Source organism: Arvicanthis niloticus, chromosome 4, assembly GCF_011762505.2.
Source record: "Arvicanthis niloticus isolate mArvNil1 chromosome 4, mArvNil1.pat.X, whole genome shotgun sequence".
Taxonomy (NCBI): Eukaryota; Metazoa; Chordata; class Mammalia; order Rodentia; family Muridae; genus Arvicanthis; species Arvicanthis niloticus.
The window spans coordinates 43,488,965-43,513,613 of record NC_047661.1 but is presented as its reverse complement, the minus strand read 5'-3'; the positions used below and the strand labels follow the sequence as shown (position 1 = coordinate 43,513,613).

Sequence of the window (24,649 nt, the reverse complement as noted above, 5' to 3'; positions counted from 1 at the left end):
TTAAACCCAATTATGTGAACACTTCAGAGATCACTATTTCTAAGGGCTTAACAGGATGAACAAAATATCTGAACCAGCTTCCCTGTCCTAACCCGAAGTCATTTTCATGTCTGAAGCCTACTTCCTTCAGCCTAAGATTCCTAGCCTAAAATTTAGATTTCCTGTCTGAAATTACTGCTCTGTTCTAGCCTAATATTTAGATTCCTGCCCAAAATTACTTCCTTGTTCTAGCTTAATGTCAGATTTCTGCCTGAAGCCTACTTCCTTGTCCTTGGCCATTGTCATATTCCTGCCAAGCAGCCCCAAAAGCTCTCCTCCTCTCCCTCTTTTTTTATTTCATTAACAAGACAGAGACCGTCTTAGGTCGTTCTGACAAGAATGCCTTCCTTACCTCTCATGAAATATGCATTATCAAAAGCAATGCACTTCTGACTTAGGTTGGTAAGGCTTTGTACAGAATTTCACCCGTCCTTGGCTTGCCAGCCTGTTAATTTAATAACTCTTTCTGGGGGTCCATTTTCAGATTCAAGCCATGTACTTTGGTTGCCAACATATTGATATTGTTAAAGACAAGCTTTAACATGATGAGCAAGAATAAAATTATTCCCAGGACAAAAAGGGCTAGCATGATTAAGCTATATATGCCATTCTTGAAATTTGACCAAAATAGAAATACTGACCTCAGGCCATGGGTAATTTTATTAGCAGTATCTGCTGCATCAACACTCAGTAGAGAAGCATTCTGGAAATTCATAAGCTCACTATGTAAAGTTAAATCATCCAGAGGGGTGTTGGGAGAAGCCTTGCTTAGACTGAAGGCTTAAAATCAGCAATAAGCCTGAGTCAATCATACATGCCTGCTAACACAAAGTCTTGGTCTCTGTGAAAAAACCCTGACCCTAGAATGGATAGCTGTTCCGAGCCCCTCCGTGTCCCCTTCGCCCGTGAAAGAGACACATGAGGCAGTGTTCAGGTGGTTACCACAGCGAGGATTTATTCTTGTATCAGCAGAAGCGGAAAAGACCCCAAGCCCGGAAAAGGCACTGCTATATGTACCCTAGAGTGGAGTGTTCACTTCTGATTGGCTGTTCACTCATTACCCATAATACGCCCCGGGATGGGCAGTGACTTTGGCGAGCTTTTGCCTTTTGAACCTGCGCAGTTAGTTGTTTACTTGTGGGAGCACAGGATGCCTGTGCCATCTTGTAATGGTGAATGCTGTCATGCTCACGCAGCTCCTAACATCTCCCCCTATCAATTTTATTAAGATGGAACAGCCTTTTGCCTATCAAGCGCGGCACCAACTCAGTGAGGGAAAGCAGAGGCCTGATCCCCTGTACAAAATGAGATATTGTAATGGGTTTCTTCTCTTGTCGTCATGCAATGAGTAATACTTCCCATACCCATCTCGATGCCTTTTGACAGGGAAAGGGAGCCTCCGCCCTGGGGCGCCACCAAGGGAGGAGGTTTCTTGGCATCAAACCTTCGTGCAATCAGGCATACTTTTGGGAAATCTATCCACACTCGTGGAACATTCCCTGTCGAGTACCCACTCTCAACACCTCTAAATATTCAGGTAACACAGTTATTCAGGCAAGGGCTGGCTAGACTTAGACCTCTCATTGACCCAGTGCAATGGGCTGAACCCTTGGGGTGCATCGACTGAGGGTCTCAGTCATCAGCTACTTTCTTAGCCTAAATAGCCAAATTTCAGGGGAAGATGCTTGCTCAAGGCTACGAGTGCTTGGGCAATAGCGACCTTGTCACGTTTTTGTTGGGCTCTGAGCTTGCAGACCAATCATAACATGAACACTAATCCACAACATAGGGCTGCACCAAACAGGCCTATCCCCACCCTTTAAGAAAGAAAGAAAAGGCAGAGGTAAGCCAAGAAGTAAAATCACCAGGGGTAATGGGGTCCACTCATGTTCCAGTAAGGCTTGAAATCCGGATCTGCAATTGCTGCTGTATCTGGTCCAGCTCCCTAGTCCACTTCCCTTGTAAATAAGCAGAAAGATTATGGCTTTGAATAAATGTATCATTCATAAATCTCAGAGGTGTAATACATAGATGTGGGGTTGCTGACATGCAGCTCATTTGAACCACATCTGTATGTTGTTCTACATGGGCTTGGAGCAAATCAACTCTCTGATTGACCAACAGAATGTCTGATGCCAGGTGTGCATCCACTTTCTGTGGAGTGGTCAAAGCCTCAGAAGTCCTTTCTGAAATTTGATTAACAACAGTAGCTGCTGTAACTTGATTAGCCAAGGCTGTGCTGGCTGTCACAGCTGCAGCTGCAGAGATGGTAATAGCAGTGATAATGGCTGCAGTTATATCAAAATCTCTCTTCTGTCGAAATAAAGTCAAGGTCGCAGACGTCTGAACGGGGATAGGGATCCATAGTGGTATACTGGCTATTAGGGCCTGCTTATAGGCAAGAGCAGACCAGCACTGGGACATAAAGCAAGTTACATTGGTACAAGTTAGCAGAAGCAGAGCCTTTTAAGAAGGCAAGGGCATAGGTTTTGGAAAAGCAGATAGGATAGCCATCTAAATTCACTATATATACTAGGAACCTGATTTAGGAGAGTCCAAATGAGAACTGAGAGCATCTGCAGATGAATCCTTCGGAAGGTCATTTTCAGGAACAGCGAGTCACCACGTCAGTTGCTCTGGCAGCCAAAATGGGTTGTCTTCTTCCTGTGGAAAAACACAAACCGCTCCCTGGGATCTTATTAAAATAGGATCTGGGCCTTTCCATTGACCAGTCAAAACATTTTTCCATTTTATCATTTCTTTTGGCCTAGTTGGTTCTAGGCAATGGCGATCAGCCACAGTGTTGCCCTGACTATCCAAAAAGTTGAGGGTAAAAAGTGCCAGAGAAACAGCAGCTTGTGGCACCATGGGCAGAGCTTCCTCAACTTTTCCTTTTTGTTTTATCAAATAAGTTTTAAGGGTATGATGAGCACGCTCAATGATGCCCTGTCCCTGAGGGTTGTAAGGAAGACCCGTCAGGTGTGTCACCTCCATATGGTGACAAAATTGTTGAAATTTTTGAGAAGTGTAGGCTGGTCCATTGTCAGTTTTAAGAATTTTAGGCTTTCCCCAGGCACTCCAAGCCTCGAGACAATGTTGAATAACATGGGACGCCTTTTCTCCTGTCAATGGAGAGGTGAACATAACTCCAGAACAGGTATCAATGGAGACATGCAAATATTGTAATTTGCCAAAGGATGGGATGTGAGTAACATCCATTTGCCAGATCTGTAATGGCCTAATTCCCCGAGGGTTAATTCCTGTATGGGGAACAGGTAGGAATTGACAGCAGTTTTGGCATTGAGTCACGATATCTCTGGCCTCCTTTCTAGAGATGTTAAACCGACATCGTAGTGTCTCAGCTGTCACATGAAACCTTTTATGAAAGGCTTTAGCCAAATCTAATTTTGGCGAAAGGGCAATTGCAATCAACTTTGTGGCTCGATCTGCCAGGTCATTTCCACGGGACATAGGTCCCGGTAAGCCTGAGTGAGCCCTAATATGAGTTATAAAGACAGGGAATCCTCCCTTAGCCAGGGTAAGCTGAATCTTTTGAAAAACTTCTACAAGTCTGCTAGATGTCTTAATTAACCCAGCAACTTTTAATGCTTTCACTGTATTAACCACACAGAAGGAATCTGAAACAATATTTAAGGGACTTGGAAAGATTTCCAGAACCTCTGACACTACTAAGCATTCCACAATTTGAGGTGAGGTTCATGGTATTGTTTGGATGTAACCTTATCATTAACCACATAGGCACCTACTCCTGTTTTTGACCCATCTGTATAAACTACCATTCCATCTGGGAGTGGCTCCTGAGACACAATATGTGGAAATATAGCTTGAGTTAAGGCAAATTGTAAGATGGGATGCTTAGGATAATGATTATCAATTTGACCATTGAAGGAAGTAACCAGCACTGCCCAAACATCAGAGGTCGCCGTTAATATTTGGACTTGATGGGCAGTATAAGGCACTATCAAAACTTTAGGCTCCCTTCCAAAATGAGTAGTGGCTGCTTTTAGTCCACGAAGGGCAAGCTGAACGACTGAATCTGGATACCTTTCAATAATCTTTGCGGGAGAAACATTGGGATGAATTCATAACAAAGGCCCCTCCTGCCATAATACAGCAGTTGTTAAGTGTCTAGTTTTAAAAACACATAAATCAAAGGTTTTGGTTTCATCTATGCGTTTCAACTGGGCATCTTGTAAAGCATTTTCTACTACTTGCAGAGCACGGCTCGCAGCCAGTGTTAAGGCCCTTGGTGAGGAAATATGAGCATCTCCTTCCAAAATATCAAATAAAGGTTTCAGCTCGGACGAGGGAATTTTTAAAAATGGTCTTTAACCAATTTATATCACCTAATAATTTCTGAAAATCATTCAAAGTATGTAAATGGTCTCTACGAATCTCTAATTTCTGAGGAATTATCTTTTCTGGATAGATAACCGTCCCTAAAAAGGATCCAATTTCTGAAAATTGAACTTTCTCAGTAGCAACATGTAGACCCCACTGTTCCAAGGTATTTAATAATAAGGGGTATGAGGTCTGTAAAGTAATTAAATCCTTATGACACATAATAATGTCATCTGTGTAATGGGCCAGCAGCAGAGAGGGGAATTGTTTCTTAATTGGCTCTAGGGCCATTTGTACATACAGCTGACATATAGTGGGGCTGTTGGCCATGCCCTGAGGCAGAACTTTCCACTGATATCTTTTATCAGGTTCAAAATGATTAATAGTAGGTAGTGTAAATGCAAATCTTGGTCTATCTTGTGGACACAAAGGAATAGAGAAAAAACAATCTTTAATATCTATAATTATGATTTTCCACTGCTTAGGCAAGGCAGAGAGTAAAGGTAAGCCTCGTTGCACAGAGCCAAATAGTCGCATCTGTGCATTGACGGCTCTTAAATCATGTAAAAGTCTCTACTTTCCGGATTTCTTTTTAATGACAAATATGGGTGTATTCCAGGGAGAGGTAGAAGGTTCTAGATGACTGAGCTGCACTTGTTCTTTAGTTAGTTTTGTAGCAGCTTCCAATTTTTCAGAGGATATGGACCACTGAGGAACCCATACGGCCTCCTCTGTGAGCCAGGGTATGGGCATAGAACCCTCAATGGCAACTAGGGAAAACCGAGGCCTTGTCTTCCTGTGTTTGATTCTTGTGAGACAGGATCTAACCTTCCTTGTTTGTTCCTGCCAAGACCCTTCCCTTCTTTAAATCCCATGCTCTTCATAATGTTTATAGCTTGTGGGGAGTATTCACTAGTCAGAACTAGCCCTAGGTCTTGTAAAATGTCTCTTCCCCAGAGATTGACAGGGAGAGGAAGCACATAAAGTATAAAACTTCCTGTTTGACCCTCTGGTGCCTGCCAAGTCAACGAGCGAGAACTGACTGCGGGACTGGCCTTGTATCCCAATCCTTGTAGGGAGTGGGACGATCTCTTTACAGTCCATGCCTTAGGCCACCAATTAGAAGAAATAATACTTTTATCCACTCCCGAATCCAGAATTCCAGAAAAGTTCTTCCCCTCTATTGCTAACTGTAAGGTGGGTCTAGTTTTAAGGTCAGCCACCAGATAAGCGAAGTCAGTTCCTGAGGAACCAAGCCCGTGAGCACCTCTAAGCTTCTCGGTGGATGGAAAACAATCATGCAAGCTTGGAAGGACAACCAATTGAGCAATCCTGTCCCCAGGGGAGATGGAGAATACACCTTGTGGGCTAGAACAGAGAACTTGAAGTTCTCCGGTATAATCCTGATCTATTACACCGGGTGTACCACGAGCCCTTTTAAGGTAAGAGAGGAGCGGCCTAAAATAAGACCGACACTTCCCCCTGGCAGGGGGCCTCTATAATCAACCGGGATTGGCTGCACCCCCATGTGTAGCATTAGTAGGACTCGGGAGGTGGAACGGAGGTCCACTCCTGCGGAACCCCTTGTGGCTCTGCAGCAAAAAGAGTCCCCTGAGTGTTCAGCAGTGTCCCATATCTTTTGGGGCCCTGGGATCTTGGGCCCGTATATCCGTTTTTTGAAAAATTTTCTTCCTTAATGGCTGAGGGATTTGGAGGGAGGATCTGACCTCTTATATCTCTAACAGAGCGGCAATCTTGAGCCAGATGATAACCCTTTCCACACCTGGTGCACAGTTTTGATGGTATTTGATTATTTGGGCACTCTTTCTTCATATGTCCCACCTTCCCACAGGCAAAGCATCAGGCCATATGTTTTGAAGGGAACTTTCCATGATTCTGACCTTTAAGGAGGACTGCAGCCATTTCTAAGTTTGCTGCTGCAAGTCCGGAATTAGTAAGGGGACCTCCCAAGCCTCGACAGACTCATAACCAGTCTTGTAGCCCCTTGGCTCTCCGAGGAGCAATGGCTGCACAGCATTCAGCTGTGGCATTTTCAAAGATCATCTGTTCTATCAATGGCATTGCCTGCTCTGGTTCCCCAAAGATTCTGCCAGATGCCTCAGTCATGCAGGCCACAAAGTCAGAGAAAGACTCATTAGATGTCTGAATTATCTTGGACAAATGAAGGTTACTGCCTTCCTTACTAGGGAGGGACTTCCATGCCTTTATTGCAGCTGATGCTATCTGTACGTAGACCTGGCAGGGATGAGTGGTCTGGTCGTTTGCGTGTACGCCAACTCCAGCCAGCATGTCAAAAGTCCATAATTGTTGTCCCTCAGTGTTTGCATTAATCCTGGCTTGTGCTTGTAGTGCCTCGTGCCACAAGGCCTTCCACTCTAGGTATTGGCCCATATTGTTAAGTACCGCCTTCACTGTGTCCTGCCAGTCTCCTGACATCATAGCAGCTGTACTTAATCTCTCCACTTGGGATATAGTAAAATTAGCCCCAATTCCATATGCACGTACTGCCTCAGCTAATTCTTTGACCTGTTTATATTCTACTGGGGCATGGACACGAGTGCCTTCTGCCGCTTCAAAGACCGGAAATGCAAGCTGTAGTTGTCTCCGATCTCCTGGGTTGAAAAATGAATTAGAGGCGCTGCCCGAGGCATAGGCCGGAGGCAAGGGCGGGGCCGAGGGATTCAAGGTCTTTCTTAGTCTTATCCCAAAACGGCTATTTTTTGCATAGGCGGCTGCTTCCTGCTCTAGGCTCTCTTCCTCTCCTTGCGTTAGGTCTTCCTCGGAGCTGCTAAGGTCTATGGAAGCAGGCTCCTTAATGGGGTACAGGGGGGTCCCCCCGAACTCCACTCTCTCTTCACCAGCCGGTGAAGGGTCCTTAACCTTAACAGGCCCTGCAGTGGCCCCTGTTCCTTTTGAGTACTCTTTCCTATGACCAGGCTCCTTGGCCTGCTTCTGTTGCCCAGGCTTTTTTGCCTGCTTCTCCTTTCCAGGCTCTTTGGCCTGATGCCGGCTAACCTGCCCTGTTTCTGATACTCTGGAGTGGACCTCTCCTGAAACCTCTTGACTTGCACTCAGGAGAGGTTTAAGGCTGCCTGTTTACAAGATCTTATAGCTATCTGTTAGGAGCCGCGTGAGCATGACAACATTCTCCTTGACTTGACTAATAGCAACTCTTGACTTGCACTAATAGTTGTGTTGTGAGCTGGATCTTTACAACACAAATAAGCTAAAAACGAAAGCAACGCAAGCAAGAGGCCAACTATTGCTCCGGTGGCAATGGGTGAGAATCCGCCGGCAACGAAAGCTTCCACCCCAAACATATCTCTCAGAGATGTACCTCGATCCTGTAGTCTTTTAACCAGCCCCGAGTCTCAGGGGGTCTTCTGCGGCGTCTTGAAGATCCCAGGTTTCGACGCCAGATGTTCCGAGCCCCTCCGTGTCCCCTTCGCCCGCGAAAGAGACACATGAGGGAGTGTTCAGGTGGTTACCACAGCGAGGCTTTATTCTTGTATCAGCAGAAGCGGAAAGACCCCAAGCCTGGAAAAGGCACTGCTATATGTATCCTAGAGTGGCGTGTTCACTCCTGATTGGCTGTTCACTCATTACCCATAATACTCCCCGAGATGGGCAGTGACTTTGGCGCGCTCTTGCCTTTTGCACCTGCACAGTTAGTTGTTTACTTGTGGGAGCACAGGATGCCCGCACCATCTTGTAATGGCGAATGTTGTCACGCTCACGCGGCTCCTAACAGATAGCTATAAGATCTTGTAAACAGGCAGCCTTAATGGAAAACTATCAGTCTGGATAGTCATAAACCTTGTGGATAGGTAGCCTTGGTGGATAGTACAAGCTTAGATAAGAAACAAGTGAATCGTAGACAGAGTCCTGGTGACCTGTTTCCTACTTCTTCACCCAGCCAAAACTCTATTCTAGAAGATATCTGTACTCCCCCTGAGAACACCTACGCTCCTGCGTCATCCCCTTCTCCACTTCTTGCCTCTTTGTGTATATAACCCCTGTGTGAAAAAGTAAAAATTATGGTTTAATCAGACTATAGAAAAGCTGTGGTTCTTTGCATCCACCTGTTTTCCCCATTCTCTCTTTCAGGTGGTTCCCCAGACCATGTTCACTGCCCTGCTGAACAGGACAGAGGGATGTTAGAATTATGCCAAATAAACTGCAAGTGTCTTTAACTTTTTCCTAATTATAATGACTACCACTGTCAATTTTAGACCTAACATGAATCCAATAGTATTTGGCATAACACTCAAGATGGCTCTTTTCCCTTAAATTCTGAACCTCCTTCCAATAATTTGAATAGGATAAAGAGCATCAATTGGTTCTTCCAAATGCCTATAAAAATACTCTTGTATATTCAACACATTAGTAACATTTTCTGCTAAATGATTAACAAAAGTAGCTGTCTTAACTTTTTATGTCAAAGCAATTGCAAGAGCAGTGGTGCTAGCAATTAATGTAATTAAAGCTGTTATACCAGCGATAATCAAGCCCACTACCCTTTTGCCTGACCCATTTCTTCCAGTACTTGCAAGCTATTTTTAGAATGCCACGGTTCTATGATACTCAGGGCATGAAAACAAAAGTTAGTTGATAGACCTCCATAACTGACATGCTGGATTTCAAAACACAAACACAATTAAAAGGTATAGAATCAATGCAATTTACATTAAATACTGAAGAAGAAACAAAAGTAATTTTAACTTAACAATTAAAAGAGCCTTAGCACATGTGCTAACACATGTTTGAAATCCAGATTCTGCCCCGACTTTATCTCTTACTAACATAACATCATAGAGAACTGCAGCTAACTTCCATAGGTCTCTGAAAATGTCCAGAACCAGACTTCCAAATGAAGACTGTTGTTTCCAATATTGGATTGATTTCTAGACCAGTAAATGAGTGAGTTCGAATAATTGGTCACATTTAAGAACAATAAAAGTGTCATAACTTCTCTTTTTGATTCTCTGTTCTACAAGGTCTAAAAACTTGAGGCAAGGCAGCTGGTCCCTTCAGGGGTATGACAGAACCTTGGTGTTCTAAAAATAGCTTGCAAGTAATGGAAGCCCATGTTTGACACTGCCTGGAGAGCCTGAAACCAGAAGCTTGATATTTTTATTATGAATTTAAAAAATTAAATCTCCTTTTTTATTCTTTTAATTGCAGAATTTTGCCCTTCCTCTTCCTCCCTTCAAAACCTGCTTTAGACCATTTCTTACTGTCTTTTAAATGCATGGCCTCTTTTTAAATTAATTGTTATTACATGCACAAAGATATGTAAATACATGTATATATTTCTAAATATAACCTGCTTAGTCTGTACAAAATTACTTGTATGAATCTTTGCAGTGGTGACCATTTAATATTGATAACAAATTGATGTATTTTCCCTGGAATTCTTCCACTCTCATCATTCCCCAGTTGCCTGTAGTTCAATGTATTTCTAAATTATTTTACTAAGTGTTTTATATAAAGAGAACTGTCTCCTCCTAGGTTGTTCCTATTCTAACCACTGCTGTCCTTTGTTTTTTATGCTGCTTTGATTAGTACTTATAATACACCTTATCTTAGCATTCACAGATTCCCATAGACAGTTAGTAGTAAATGAATTGACATTCCATAGTCAATGATATCATGCACTCAGGCACCAGAAGCTTCAGGCCCTTCTTTCTTTTCTTTTCTTTCTTTCTTTTTTGTTTGTTTGTTTGTTTGTTTGTTTGTTTTTTCAAGACAGGGTTTCTCTGTGTAGTCCTGGCAGTCCTGGAACTCACTCTGTAGACCAGGCTGGCCTCACACTCAGAAATCCGCCTGCCTCTGCCTCCCAAGTGCTGGGATTAAAGGCCTGTGCCACCACTGCCAGGCCAGGCCCTTCTTTCTAACTCTATGTTTTGTTTCATTTTTTTCTCATGGAGATCATAACTTACTATTGTGTCTGCTTTAAATTAAATTCTCAAAGTTTATCAGAGCATAAATTCTTTTTTCCTGATTATAATTCCTTATTAGTAATTTCCAGTTGATGTCCCCTTTAAACTCCAAGTTCTTGGTAAGACCATCAATTTTTGTTCATCTTTTAAGAATAAATTTCGTTTACTTTACTTTCTTTTTATATGTGTGAGGTTATAATATAATTACAACACTTCTCCATCCCCATTTCTCTCTCCAAACTCTCCCATATAATCCTCCTTGCTTCCTTTCAAATTTAAAAGTAACTGGTTGCTTCAGTACTTACCTCTTCCATGAAGAGGTTGGGTAATTAGACCAAGCCAGCTTGGTCAGTCAACAGGTTCTCAGCGGGAGGGAATGAGGATTGAAAAAGAAAGACATATAGTGGCTCCAGCTGCATATGTAGAAGAGGATGGCTTTGTTGGACATCAATGGAGGAAGACTTGATGCTCCAGTGTAGGGGAATGCCAGGGTGGGGAAGGAGGAGTATGTCAGTGGGTGAGGGAGCACCCTCATAGAAGCTGGGTGAGGGAAGATGGAATAGGCAGATTCTGGAAGGGAAAGCAGGAAAGAAGATAACATTTGAAACATAAATAAATAAAATATCTAATAAATAAAAAAGAAAAAGAAAGACAGACTACATTATAGCAAGACTCCAGCAAGCACTGAAACAAGTTTATTTTTCACTGCCCCATATTTATACCCCAGAAGTGCTTACATAGACAAAATATTTCTCTATAGCATAAGTCATGAAATAAAGGCTAGCTTGTGCAAGCCTCAGCAGACATCATTTTCCTATATAAGACTATGTCAAGAATAAAGAAAAAAGCAACACCTGTCTTCTTTATAACCTCTCATTGGTTCATTGACTAGAAATTAGATGAAATCATGAATTATTAACAGTGCTTAATGACTTGCAATGAGAAGGAAGTAGCATTCCAGATGATGAGAATAAAAGAAGGGACTGTCTTTTGGTCATAAAATTCATTTTCTAGTGGGAATTGGACTGACGGGCTCTGCTCTGAATATATGAACTTTTACCCCAATCTTAATTATTTTCTTTATCTTGACTGATTTTGAATTTGGCGTGGTTTTGCTTTTCAAGGCTGTAAGGTACAAAAGTTACTGTTTGAGATCTTTGACTTTTATATTGGGTACATATGACTGTACTTCTCAAACTGCTTTAGTCACATTTGATAAGTTTTTGTTTCTCATATTTTCCTTTTCATTTCACTCTGGGAATATTTTTGAATTCTCTTCTGACTTCTTCAATGACCTATTTATCACTCAATAGCACATTGTTCAATCCCAGTGAGCCTATATGTACTGCTGTTTCTCTTCTGTTCAGATACAACACAAGTTGTTATTTCAACTTGTATTTCTTAACCCTTGGTCTGTGTCCTGCTATATGATGTATTTTAGAGAAAATCCCAGGATTGGTGAGAAAAATGCCCATTCTGTGGTATTAGAGTGGAATATTCTGTAAGGTTTTGTTTTGGTTTTTTTTTGTTGTTGTTGTTGTTTTTTTTTTTTTTTTTTTTTTTTTTTTTTTTTTTTTTTTTTTTTTTTTTTACTTTTTATTGGATATTTTATTTATTTACATTTCAGATGTCATCCTCTTTCCCTTCCTTAGAAACCCCCTATCCCATCCCCCACCTCCTTTTTTGCTTTTATACCATTTTAATTATATGCATGTATTCAGGTCAGTTATAGCTTGAGGAACTAGCAATACAATAGATGCAAATAGTCAAGGAATAAGCACGACAATAAACACAAATAGTCAAAGAACAAGCAAGGAAATAAACAAAATTCTGTGAACACTCCTGTGATCATTGTTTCTAAGGGCTTATCAGGATGACCAAAATATCTGAGCCAACTTCCTTCTCCTAGCCCAAAGTCATTTTGTGTCTAAATCCTACTTCCTTGTTCTAGCCTAAGATTTAGATTCCTGTATGAAATTATTTCTTTGTTCTAGTATAATGTCAGATTCTTGCCTGAAGCCCACTTCTTTGTCCTTGGCCAATGTCAGATTCTTGTCAAGCAGCCCCAAAGGCTCTCCCTCATTTTTATTTCATAAACAAGACTGACCCTGTCTTAGGTCATTCTGACAAGAATGCCTTCCTTACCCATCATGGAATATGCATTATCAAATGCAATGAACTTATGTTTTAGGTTGGTAAGGCTCTGCAGAATCTTACCCATCATTGGCTTGCCAGCCTGTTAATTTAATAACACTGTCTGGGGGGAGGGGTTTGTTTTTGTTTTATTTTTGTTGTTGTTGTTATTGTTTATTTTATCTATGGTGACATTTAGCTCAGATGTTTCTTGGTTTATGTATTTATTCACTTTTGTCTCAGTGTGTTGTCAACTGTTGAATGTATGTTACAGAAGTTACATTATTATTGCATTGGGATAAATCTGCAACTTTACATCCAGTATTATTTATCTTATAAAGCAAGGTACATCCTTGTTGTCATGTTTATGTATATGGTTAGAATCATGTCATCTTGGGTGATTGTTCCTTCCTGTAGTCAGTGTGACATGAACTTCTTTACCTCTTCTAATTAGTTTTGTCTGGTAGTCTGCTTTATAATTAGTACTATATAAGTCACTCTGTTTTCTGGTTCCATTTATATATTTATTTAGATATTTGCATATTGGTTTATTTATATAGATTAATCCTGTGTTTTTATTTTATTTTTAAGTGTGTGTGTGTGTGTGTGTGTGTGTGTGTGTGTGTGTATACACATACATCATTGAGTGAAGGTGCCTGCAGAATTCAGAAAAAGGTGTTGGATCATCTGGAGCTGTAATCAACAGATGGTTGTCACCTGCCTGACATGGGACTAGCAGTGCATACTCTTAACTGCTGAAACATCTGTAGAGCTACAGTTTTATTTTAAGTGTAATTTTCAAACCTTTTTGGTTGGAGAATTGAGGCAATTAATATTTAGAATTATCATTGTAGGACATATGTTGATTCCTGTCATTTTGCTGATTTTATTGTATTTGGTATTTTTCAACTTCTTATTTGATTAACTGATATTCTTGTATGTTTTAGTTATACTTATAAGTGTATGAATGTGGATATATTCTCTCTTCAATCTAAAGATTTCTTTAGTGTTTTCTATAGAACAAGAATAGAAGTTACAGATTTATGTAACCTGTTTTCATTGGAGATGTTTTTCTTTCTCCTTTAGGTTTGACAGATAAAGTTGATAGTTATTGTAGCCTGGATTTACAGTTGTCATTTTGAAATTAAAGGACAACCCAAATCTGCACAGATTTTAAAATATCTATTCAGAAATATGATCTTACTCTTAAGGACATGCCTCTGTTTGTGACTTGGTGTTGCTCTCTTGTATCTTGCAATATAATTACTTTTTTCCCTGTATATTTAAAGTTTAAACTATAACATATTGATGGGAATCTTGTTTCTGGTCTTATATATTTTTATCTAAATTCTACCCATTTCCGGCCTTGAGAAATTTTCCATTATTATTTAATTGAAAATGTTTCCTATGCTTTTTGCATAAAATTCTCTTTATCTGCAATCTGTAGATTTAATATTTTCATGGTATCTCATAGATCCTGAATATTTGGTGTGTACATTTTTATTGATTTATCATTTACACTGAATGATATTCCCGTTTCTCTACTATCTCCTTAATGCCTCACCTCTATGTCGTCATTATCCACTCTAGTTTTTTGAGGCTGATTTATAGAGCTTTCATTTACCTTACTAAAATTGTTATTTTCAATATTTCAGTTAGTTTTTCTTTAATATTTATGCCTTTTTATTTCTATTTTGTATGCTATCTAGACTTTCTTATTTCTCTTAACTTGTTGAGGTTTGGTCTTGCTGTTTATTGTAATTCTAAGTGCAGACCCCCTGGTGTCTACACATAGGCCTAAGTGGCTTATGTGACACTACCTCCCCCCTCCACTATTTCAGATTGGTAAATAAAGGTGCCAACAGTGAATAGCTGGTCAGAAGAGACATAGGTGAGGTTTAGATTTCTTAGGCTTGGGGTTGGAGAGGAACCAAGAGGATGAAAGAAGAAGGAATTGAAGAGAGAAAAGCCATCATGGGTTAGGTGAGTTCAAGAGAACATAGCCCTGAGAAATGGTCAGTTGAAGAAAAGAGCAGCCCAGATAAAATATAATAAGGAAAAACACTCAGAAAAGTAGATTCTATTTTTTTTTTTGTTTGTTTGTTTATCGAGACAGGGTTTCTCTGTGTAGTCCTGGTTGTCCTGGAACTCACTTTGTAGACCAGGCTGGCCTCGCACTCAGAAATCCGCCTGTCTCTGCCTCCCAAGTGCTGGGATTAAAGGTGTGCGCCACCACCGCCTGGCAGGAAAGTAGATTCTAATAGCATAGAGTGTAAATATCTGCCCAGCTCTTGTGCTATTTAAGGCTTATTGTAAATATAAATTGTGTGTGTGTTTTATCTGGGAACTAAATGGTCTAAGATGGTGTAGAAACCTAAATTAAATTAAATCTACAACTGATTATTTGTGTTCTCCTAAAATTCATTTAGGTGTCATTTATTTGCTTGTCTTTATTATCAATCATATCTATAGCCATTCATTTAACTTTTTTCATGAGGTTTCATCTAATTCAATCTTATTAAAGGCCACTACTATGAAATTAGTAATTTTTAGAAGAGTCATTTTGCTTTTTGTGTGTGTATAGATCTTGACTTTTACATTCAAACTTGACATGAAGATTTATTTTTATCATCTTAGTTTTTCTGTGGTCATATTCACAATGTTACATAAGAATTTTAGTAGGATTTAATAGGACTTCAATAAGTGTCATTTTCATGTGCTATACTAATATTCAGAGCATTAGACTCTGTCTAGGTACACAGACAGCACTTCTATGAGACTAGAAAACAATTTGCAAGTTAAATCACCAACAAAGGGAAGGGTACTGAAAATAGAGTAATAGTATGATTTTAAAAAGTAGTGCCAATTATATCAAGAAATAGAGGGGTTGGATGTATATATTCATAAATTATTTACTGTAATCATGGAAAGTAAAAAATCAGAATAAGGCTAGTGATTAGTATTGGTTGATGGAGAAATAGTAGAGAAGGAAAATACAAGCAGGAGAGGGAGGATAGAGACAAGGAGATGTGGATTAAGCAATTTTGTCTAGAAAAAGAGTAAAAAGAGAGAAGTTAAGATTTCCAATCAATTCATATAGTGTTCCAACTCTCAACAGGTTGAGACTGACAAACCACACAGGCCCAGCAGCTCATGTTCTATAGGAAAGAAACTCTAAATGGGAAAGAATCAAGGAAAGAAGAAAAAAAAAAACATAGAAGGGGCCAAGAACAGGACTGGGCAAGATGTTCTGTCACATGGTTATTGGATATTAATAATAAAGGAGTAATAACTGAATGGGAGACAGCTCCCAGGGAGTATATCAATTTAGTCTGACCTAGAGTTCCTTGGCATTCCTTCTTGATCACAACAATGGATGACCCTATCTAAGGTCAGATCCAGATGTCTGCCACTCCTGTCCTTTGGGGATTTTGTTGCAAGTGCAGCTCACTGTTGGGCTTTCCTTTGATAAATATGGCTGCATATGCATCCAGTTTCTAAATCTTGCTTCACAGACCTGGTTTTCTAAGGTAATTTTACCTTCAGCCAATTCTTTATTAGTTTAGATAGAACTCAAGCTCCACTGTTCTCAAATCACTCCTAATATTTAAGGAACTTTTTGATATTGTTGTATGAATCTCATACAGAATCTGGTCCAGCCACATTTGTACCAAATATGCCATTCCCATTCAAATTTCTTCCTCTCATTCTAGAAATATTATGTTAGCTTGGTTCCAGCATTATTCCCTTGGCACCTACTCTGAACTTCTTTGTACAGTTGTTCACAAGTCTCAGGCCACTGCAAGAATGGTTTTTTAAAAAGGTACCCTGTGGCTCTTCTAATAGATTGCTAATAATTGCCCAGAGAAAGGATTTTCTTTAGCATATATCCCCTGTATCAGTGCTGTCACATGCTTTCTGGTATAACTCCCTCCTTTTTATAATTTAAATAATGTTGTAAATTAAGTTTTAAGTATTTCATTTGATGTGTTTTGATCACATTCAGCACCCAACTCCTCAAATCCTACCTCCCATTGTTTGGTGTCACATTTTTTCTTAAATACACCAAGTCAAATTTGTGCTGCTCCCATGTTCTTCATTGTGTGGTCATCCACTATATTAAAGTCAACTTTCTAGGGTTCACATCTTTAAAGAAGACTGTTGCTTTCCTAGCTATCAAATGCCAACAGCTTCTCATCTAAAATTTGGACATCATGTGTACTTTTCCCCCTCCAAATTAGATTTTGTCTTGTTTGTGCTTACATCTACCTTGTGCATGGTAGTACAACTTCTATGAATTCACGTAATATAACTACCCTGTTATGCACAGTAAACAGCATCTTGGTGTAGTCATCCACTGCCTCTGTGACTTATAAGCATTCCATTTCTTCTGTGATGTTCCATGAGCCTTGGAAGAAAGAGTAGTAAAGATCCCATTTAGATGTGAGTATTCTGTAGTCTCTTATTCTTTAAACCTTAAAGAAGTGGTTGTCAAAGTGCAGAATAGACTTTCTGACATTCTCTGTTGTAAGGTGTGGCTCTTGGTGGTCTTCTTAAGACAATTAGTCTGTCTCTCAGGGAAAAACTTCTGACTTGGTCTCCTGTTTGACAATTTCCATAGTTTACTTTGCTAGTAAAAGAGAGATACTTGAGCATCGTCCACCTCTTTAGATACTTATTCCCAAGACATGCTAGCAGACCATGCCTGCATATCCTCTACCATCTTTCCTCCCTTAAGAATTACTATTGTCTTTTTAATAGAGGTGTTAAAGGAGTTCAATGGGACAAACATTTAATTTCAATAAATAATCATGGAATGATCAGATCTTCATGTGAAAGCAATGGAGCCTGAATTAATACCGTATACAGAAAAGAATGTATGTTATATTAAAAATCTAAATCTTATCTCCAGAAGAAAATATGTGACTAAACTTAAATAATATTAAGCTTAAAATATAATCAACAAAATGGCAAATAATGGCAAAATAATTTTTTCTTCAAATGATCGTTTTGAGACAGTAAAAAAACGCCACCTTCAGAATGGCAGAAAATAGTTCTGAGTCACACATGCAAGCATGCTCTGATCTCCAAAATATATAAAGAACACTCAAAACTAAACAATAAAACTACCCAATTAAAAATAATCCAAATCACTGAATATTTCTCCAAAGAAAACTCCTAAGTAGCTAATAATAAGTCTGCTAATTGCTAGAACATTGTTTTCTTGGCAATATCCTCAATGTTTAAGGGTTATGACCCCTTGATGACAGACATTTTTCCTAGACATTGTACTTTTGTACAAATCAAAAGAATATAGTGATACTACTCAAAAAGAATGCTATAGGCACAAACAAATACAATCAGAAAGAGTGAGGTTCCACTAAACATCCACAGATGTCCCTTAGAGGCACGCAGTCAAAACTCCCTTTTTAACATTGTCAACCGAGGAGCATAGGTCATACTCAGTGTCACAGATGGTGTAACCAGAGCAGGGTTGGGTTCTAAGCATCTACCTGCTGAATCTAGTATCCATGTCATTTCTGAAGCCACCTTTTTCCTAACATAGGAAAAGAAACAACAGTTTTCTTTTTCTTCTTGAATACATTTTGGATATTTAAATTAGCTTTTTTATGCAAGCAATGCAAGACAAGTACTACTTTAATGAAAGAGGGAGTTCTCTCACAATCAATAATAACTTGTATATCATTTGTATTATTCATGGTCTATTTGTAATATCATAATTATTTTAATATTATTTTGGGTATTCCTTAAATCTCATTGACTAATGAATGATTCCAAATGAATGATGCGTAGAATTGCCCTATGCTAAACAATAAGACGTTGTACCCTCCTCTCTAAAAGAAAAATACTCATTATGATCAGGCATCAAGACAATTAAACATTACTAGTAAGGCTGAAAGCTCTACCCAGAAAAATGAGCTCCATTCCATTTGACAACAGGAAATGTTGAACACACTGAATAACATGGATCTATGAGAAGGGGTGCAAAGAAGTTCTTAACAAACACTAAAAGCTGTGTACATGAGAGAAGCCCAAGGCTTACTTGCACTGATCTGTAATAGGGGAAGAGTCCCCAAGTTGAGTGCACTACACAGTCCTCATTATTTCCCAGCCTCTTCAGTCACTGGGTATAAGACTACGGATATTTTATGGAATAATCAGTCTTTAAGAGCTATGACCATGCCTCATTTCTTCATACTGTCCTCTCTGCTGAGATACCATTACAGACAAGCGCTCACTTCACACAATATCAACCATAGACCAAGTTGGCTGTGCATTTTAGGATAAAATTGTAATGAATGTCTAAATGTTTCAAACACTGAGATCCACTGCAACCTTTATATTTTAACATTTATTTTATTTTTATTCGTGGGTATGAGTGTACAGCTGTGTTTATGTGTGTGTGTGTTATATGTGTACCATTTGTGTGCAGATGTCTATGGGTACCAGAAGAGCTGTTCCTTTGGAGCTAGCATTATGAGGAGGTCAAAGTCACCCTATGTGGGTACTGGGAACTGAACCCAAGCTTCCTGCAAGAGTACCAAATGCTGTTAACTGCAAAGCCATCTTTCTAGCCCCTAAGACCATTACTTTCTTTCACTCCTGTAACTTGAAATCACTTGGATGCAAGCAATAATGTGTTCTGCTTAACACATGAAGTTCATCTATCTCAGAACAACTGACCTGGAACTGGAAATTGAACTCAAGTTCTTGTTTTTCAAAATGCTGATTTCAATTTTTTAATGGCAACAATATATGTTTTCATTTATTTTTAAATTAACCAAGTATTTTTTAAAAAAAAAATTAACCAAGTTAAATAACAGTAAATTAAAAATGTGTCCACAATATTACCAAGTGTTTGGAAGATCTGACTCACATGTTTTAGAGTAGCCATATGCCATGTGAGTGGAACAAGCAGTTTCTTCTTGAGTGGCATGGTTCAAATTAAAATTTCATTTCCTAAGCTTTGATAGTTAAGAATCATGAAGGAGGCATAATTATTAATGGAGACATAATTATTAAACATCAACACCCAAAGGACAAAAGTAACACATGCTTTAACTGATACATTTCTTTAATTGTTAATTGTTACTTAACAAAGAAAAAGTATAAAACTTTTGAAAGACCCTCACATATACCTACTTTAGAATTGTGAATTCTGTAAGTGTGGAAGCAACAGGCATAATTTGTTTGCGATTTCATTTTTTGTGGACCATTAAAAGCTAATTTAACTATTTAGATTTAATTATTTAATTTATTAGTGTGTTGCTGTTGTTGTTCCTGCTGCTGCTGGTGCTCGTGATTGTGTGTGTGTGTGTGTGTGTGTGTGTGTCTGTGTGTGTGTGTGTGTGTGTGTGTGTGTTAGAGCAAAGTTTATAAATGTTCATTCTCTCCATTCACTGTATTGGCTCTGGGGATTGATCTCAGGCTATTAGGCTTGAGAGCAATCACCTTTAACTACTGAGCTTGCCCTGTTTGGAATATCTTAAACATAATATTATTTTGAGTATATTTGTTTCAGTGAAACTTGTACATAGAGTTGTATATTTAATAATACATTGCAAGACTTCTTTTCTGTTGATTATGTGAGGAAGCAGTCATATGCAAATCATAAAGGAGACTATCATATGAAACCCAAAATGGTAACTGCATCCAAAACTATATGCTGCCAGACCACAATTATGGATTTCCAAGCCTTTATAACTCGAGGCTATAAGTTTATGCTTCTATGGTTTATGGACACAGTAGGGATGAAAGTATTTAGGGGAATCATCATTGAAACTAAATATCAGATTTGAAAGCTGAAGTGTAGACTGTTTGAGAATAAAGGCAAGGAAGAGATAACTGTTTTGTACATGGAGCAGATTCCAAGCAGATGAAGAGAATTTCGCATAAAGGCAGGAATATGTAACTGAAGTTAGCTACTTATGGAGTTATCTTTCTTCCACCTTCCCCCCACCCTTCAAACTCTTTAACACTAGACAGAAGAAAAAAAGGATAGAGGAAACGGGGGGGGGGGGGGTGATGTTTATCCTTAGTCTACTTCCTGCTAATTATGGGTGTCAGGTTCCTTGGGGCAACTTTGATCTTCATTGGCAGAATATCTAATTTCTTCTTTTTGGTGTTTCTTCTTTGCACATCTACTTAACAAACCACAACAAACAGCTAACAACTCAATTTGCATCTTGGGGCCCTAGCATTTCTATACCCTCTGAAGGGTCCCTAAAATCCCAAATGTCCCTCAATCACAGAAACTATCTGGAGCTGGCAACATAACACTCCTGCTAGAACACAAGGCAGATCATAGTCAGCTTTGTGGACTATCTCAAGTACCACCATATCTCACTCCTGGGATTAAAACAAAATATACTTTTCTAATATTTTTTTAAAGAATCAAAACTGTCACTACAGAAACTACAGAACACCTTTATCAAGGGAAATAGATGGATAGTTGGATGGATAGATAGATAGATAGATAGATAGATAGATAGATAGATTTGCATGTGGGTGGGTACCCATGGATATCAGAAAAGGGCATCATATATACTGGCATTGGAGTTGCAGGTGGTTGTTAGCTTACATAAGTAGGTGATGTGAGCTGAACCTGGAGTCTTTTCATGAGCAACAAGAATTCAAAATGGTGAACTAACTCTCCAGCCTTTATCACTGTTTTTTACTGCATTTTATTTATATCATTTTGTTTTATCTTATTTTATGTTGTTTTGCAAGAAGAACATTCCTTTGAGTCCAGTTTATGAAAACTTAGAAGAGAGACATAACCTCAAAGTGCAACTTTCCTTTTAGCTTTTGCATTTTGAGGATTTCATCTGGTGAGTGCACTGTGAGAATATAGTCAACCACTGGAACACACCAGTCAGAACCACCATTCTTAGCCTTATTTGCAGAATGATTTATACAATAACGTGAGGAGTAGCAAGATGTCTGCTCACTTCCAGCTGGTGCAAGCATGCTGCACTGATCTATTTAATAATTACTGAATAAATATTTACAGTGATGAGATAGTTTTGCTTTAAAGCTCAGAGTCTAGATATTATAAACTGTGATATTTATATCCAGTTATAAAAAATTTACATTCCTGTCTTTAGGAAAAGAGAACTATTCATGTTATAACAGTTTTTATTGATGTTACTGTATTGCAGGAAGGTCCTGATGGTATATGGGTTATTGAGTTTCTACCCAGTGAAGTTTACCAGAGAGTCAAGGATGATGATGATAATGTTGCTGTTGTTGTTATGATTATGATTAATTACTACTACTGCTGCTGCTGCTGCTGCTGACTTGTTTAATCCTACTCTGTCAGCTCTTCTCTCTCATACTGGGTGAGGATGATAAAGCTTGAACCAGTTTACTGATGCTCCTGTTAAAGCAGGAATGTTGTTACCATTCCATATTATGGAGTTCAGGAGAACATAGTTTCATTATATTCAACCCTACAGAGAAACGTACATAACTGTGTCAAATATTAACTTCTTGCAATAGGCTTTTACAAAAACATGAATATGCTGAAAGCACTATTAAGAATATCTCTAAATAAACAGGTGAGTATACATACTGCAGAGATTTCATCTACATCTTGACCAGCAAACTATTTTTTAGCTACACATGTCTATTTCTTCTTTGAACTTCATATCCAGTTTTTATTGTGGTACTTGTTTCTCTGCTGCCTGATTTCTCCATTCATTGTACAACCCCAAGAACTAGGCACTTATAAGTGTGGCATTTATGACATTTACATGGAAAAATAAACACAATAAAAATGTTCACAAAGAAGGTTAAAATGTGTTGTTTTAATTATTATTGATTAATTAACAGAAGTTCTCTTTTGTCATGCATCCTAACTTGTAATCTTCCTCTTTATTGTTATTTTCTACTTAGTTCCTTAGAATGAATTTGCATGCTGTCTCACTGTGTCATCAACCTAACCCCTAAAGAGATTGAAGTAAGAAGTGAGGTCTCTAGAGGTCTCTAAGTGGTGGTGGGATCACAAAGGCATAGTTTCATGAATGGAATCAGTACCTGTTCTAAGTTGTGAAAAAACTCAAAAAATTACATTTTTCCAATGTTGTACTTGATGATAGAGTGTTGCTTTTATTTGATGACATCTTCATAGTTACTACTAAACTCATTGTTATAGAATCAATGTATAGTATAAATGTTCCCTGAAGACTGGTATCATTAGGGATTTGCCCTCAGAATATAGAGTTACTAGGCAGGGTGAATCCTTTAAAGGATCCTTAAAGGGTGGGGTCTGTTTGAAGGAGATTAGGTCATTGGAATCATGCCATTGAAAGAGATATTAGAATCCTGGCTTCCTTCTTCCTCTCTAGATGCTTTTCTTACCATGAAGGGAGCAAGTTTGCTCCCCACTGACATATTAGTCTTGCTCAGGTCACGCTAATGTGGTAGAGCACCAGGAGCAAATCCTCTGAAACTTTGGATCAAATATACTCTTAAAATTTTTCACAGGAGCATAAAGATAATAACATTATGGAGTTTCACATCTCAAGACAATTATGATGAATGCTTTCTCTATATTTACCAAGGATAGGCACTATTTCATTCAAGAATCCCTTCAAAATTGATCTAATGGTAAAATTTTCAGTTGAAGAACAATAAATAAAACATTGAACAGATCATAAAGTTGGTTCTTCAAAGAAATCTATGACTTTGAAGATTTTTGTTTCTTTTTTGTGCATTAGGTACAGTGACTTCTACCTGCTCTATCGGTGGGTGACTGCGTATGCAAAATATTTCACAAATGTTTGGTAATTGGTTAACTGTATAGTGCATAGCTGCTATATCTGGACAAAGAAATGATTTTGGTCTCTTATTAACCACCTGCTGATTTTTTTCATGAGGCTAAATCTTGTAATTCTATTTCTGCCTTTTAATGGTTTTATCTATTTTTAATTAAGCTTCTCTAAAAATATTTAACTTTGAAGCCTAAACACATTTTCTAATTAAAGCATCAGGACTCAGCCTGGAATTATCCCCTGGCTAATTTTTCCTAATCTATTTACTTTAATTTTCCTTAGAGAGTAAGTGTGAACTGAAGCATGAATAATAATAAAAACCAAAATGCTGTTTCCACCTGAACTTAAAAATTCAACAGAAAGAACTCATCAGCTGCCATTAGGACTGAAACCCAGATGGTCAGAGGAGACAGACCATCACCTGATGTTATTAATTTCTTAAGGAAATGCTTAATGTTGATATGGAGTCCTTGGAAATGGGCCCTACATATGTTTTTTCCAGAAGTTAGTGTAATTAATTCTGGGGGAGTGGTAATTTGAATGCATCACAACTGTTTATCTAAAGAGAACAGGTACAATATGTTCTGACACAGTGCAGCGCACACCAGAAAACTGACCTCTTTAACATGAATTCAAGTACCAGTGCCTTAATATCTGAACATGAATTGCATTCTTAGAATTGTAAGCATGAATTATCTGCTGTAACTGGTGCTTTGTCATTCACTCAAAAACTTGTACACATTCTAATTTTATGTCTACTACTCTCCTTAAGGATACAGCTTTTTCATTTTATCCTTGTGACAGATGCTATGACTAATGCTTGAAATCATCCTATTTAGTTTTTCTAAATCATTTATAAGTTAAATGAATAAATCCAAGGCAGATGAACCTTGACCAACCATCACAATAAAGAATATGCTAAAACTTCAGAGTGGAAATGGTGTGGCTTGGAAGTGAAATGGGTCACAAAAACTACACTGCAGCTCACAGGTTTGAGGGAGCAATTGTTTTTCAAAGGCTGTGTGACCTTATCAGTGGATTAATCCACTAGTGGATTTAAAATGTGATGTCATTATTGGGAGGTGTTAGAAAGAAAGAAATAGGATACAGGAACAAAGAATGTAGTAGGTCATTAGGGTTGTGCCCTGGAAAGGTCCATCTTGTCCACAACTCCTTCTCCTTAGTCTCTGTACCTTATGTGTACAAGAAGGTGTGGAGCTTTTTGTCACCATATGTTCTTCCCATAATGTTCTGTCTCACTGTAGCCCATAAACAAGAGTCCACTGACAATAAACAAAAACTTCTGGAACCAACCATCAAAATAATTCTTTTCTTGTTCTATGTTGTTTTATTATA

The 24,649-nt window shown here is 38.6% G+C and overlaps 1 long non-coding RNA gene across 1 annotated transcript in view; it reads left to right on the top strand.

Annotated features, from left to right (window-relative positions):
• LOC143441998 (uncharacterized) overlaps positions 1-24,649 on the top strand; it is a 169,544-nt gene that overhangs the window by 86,008 nt on the left and 58,887 nt on the right. The window lies entirely within an intron of this gene.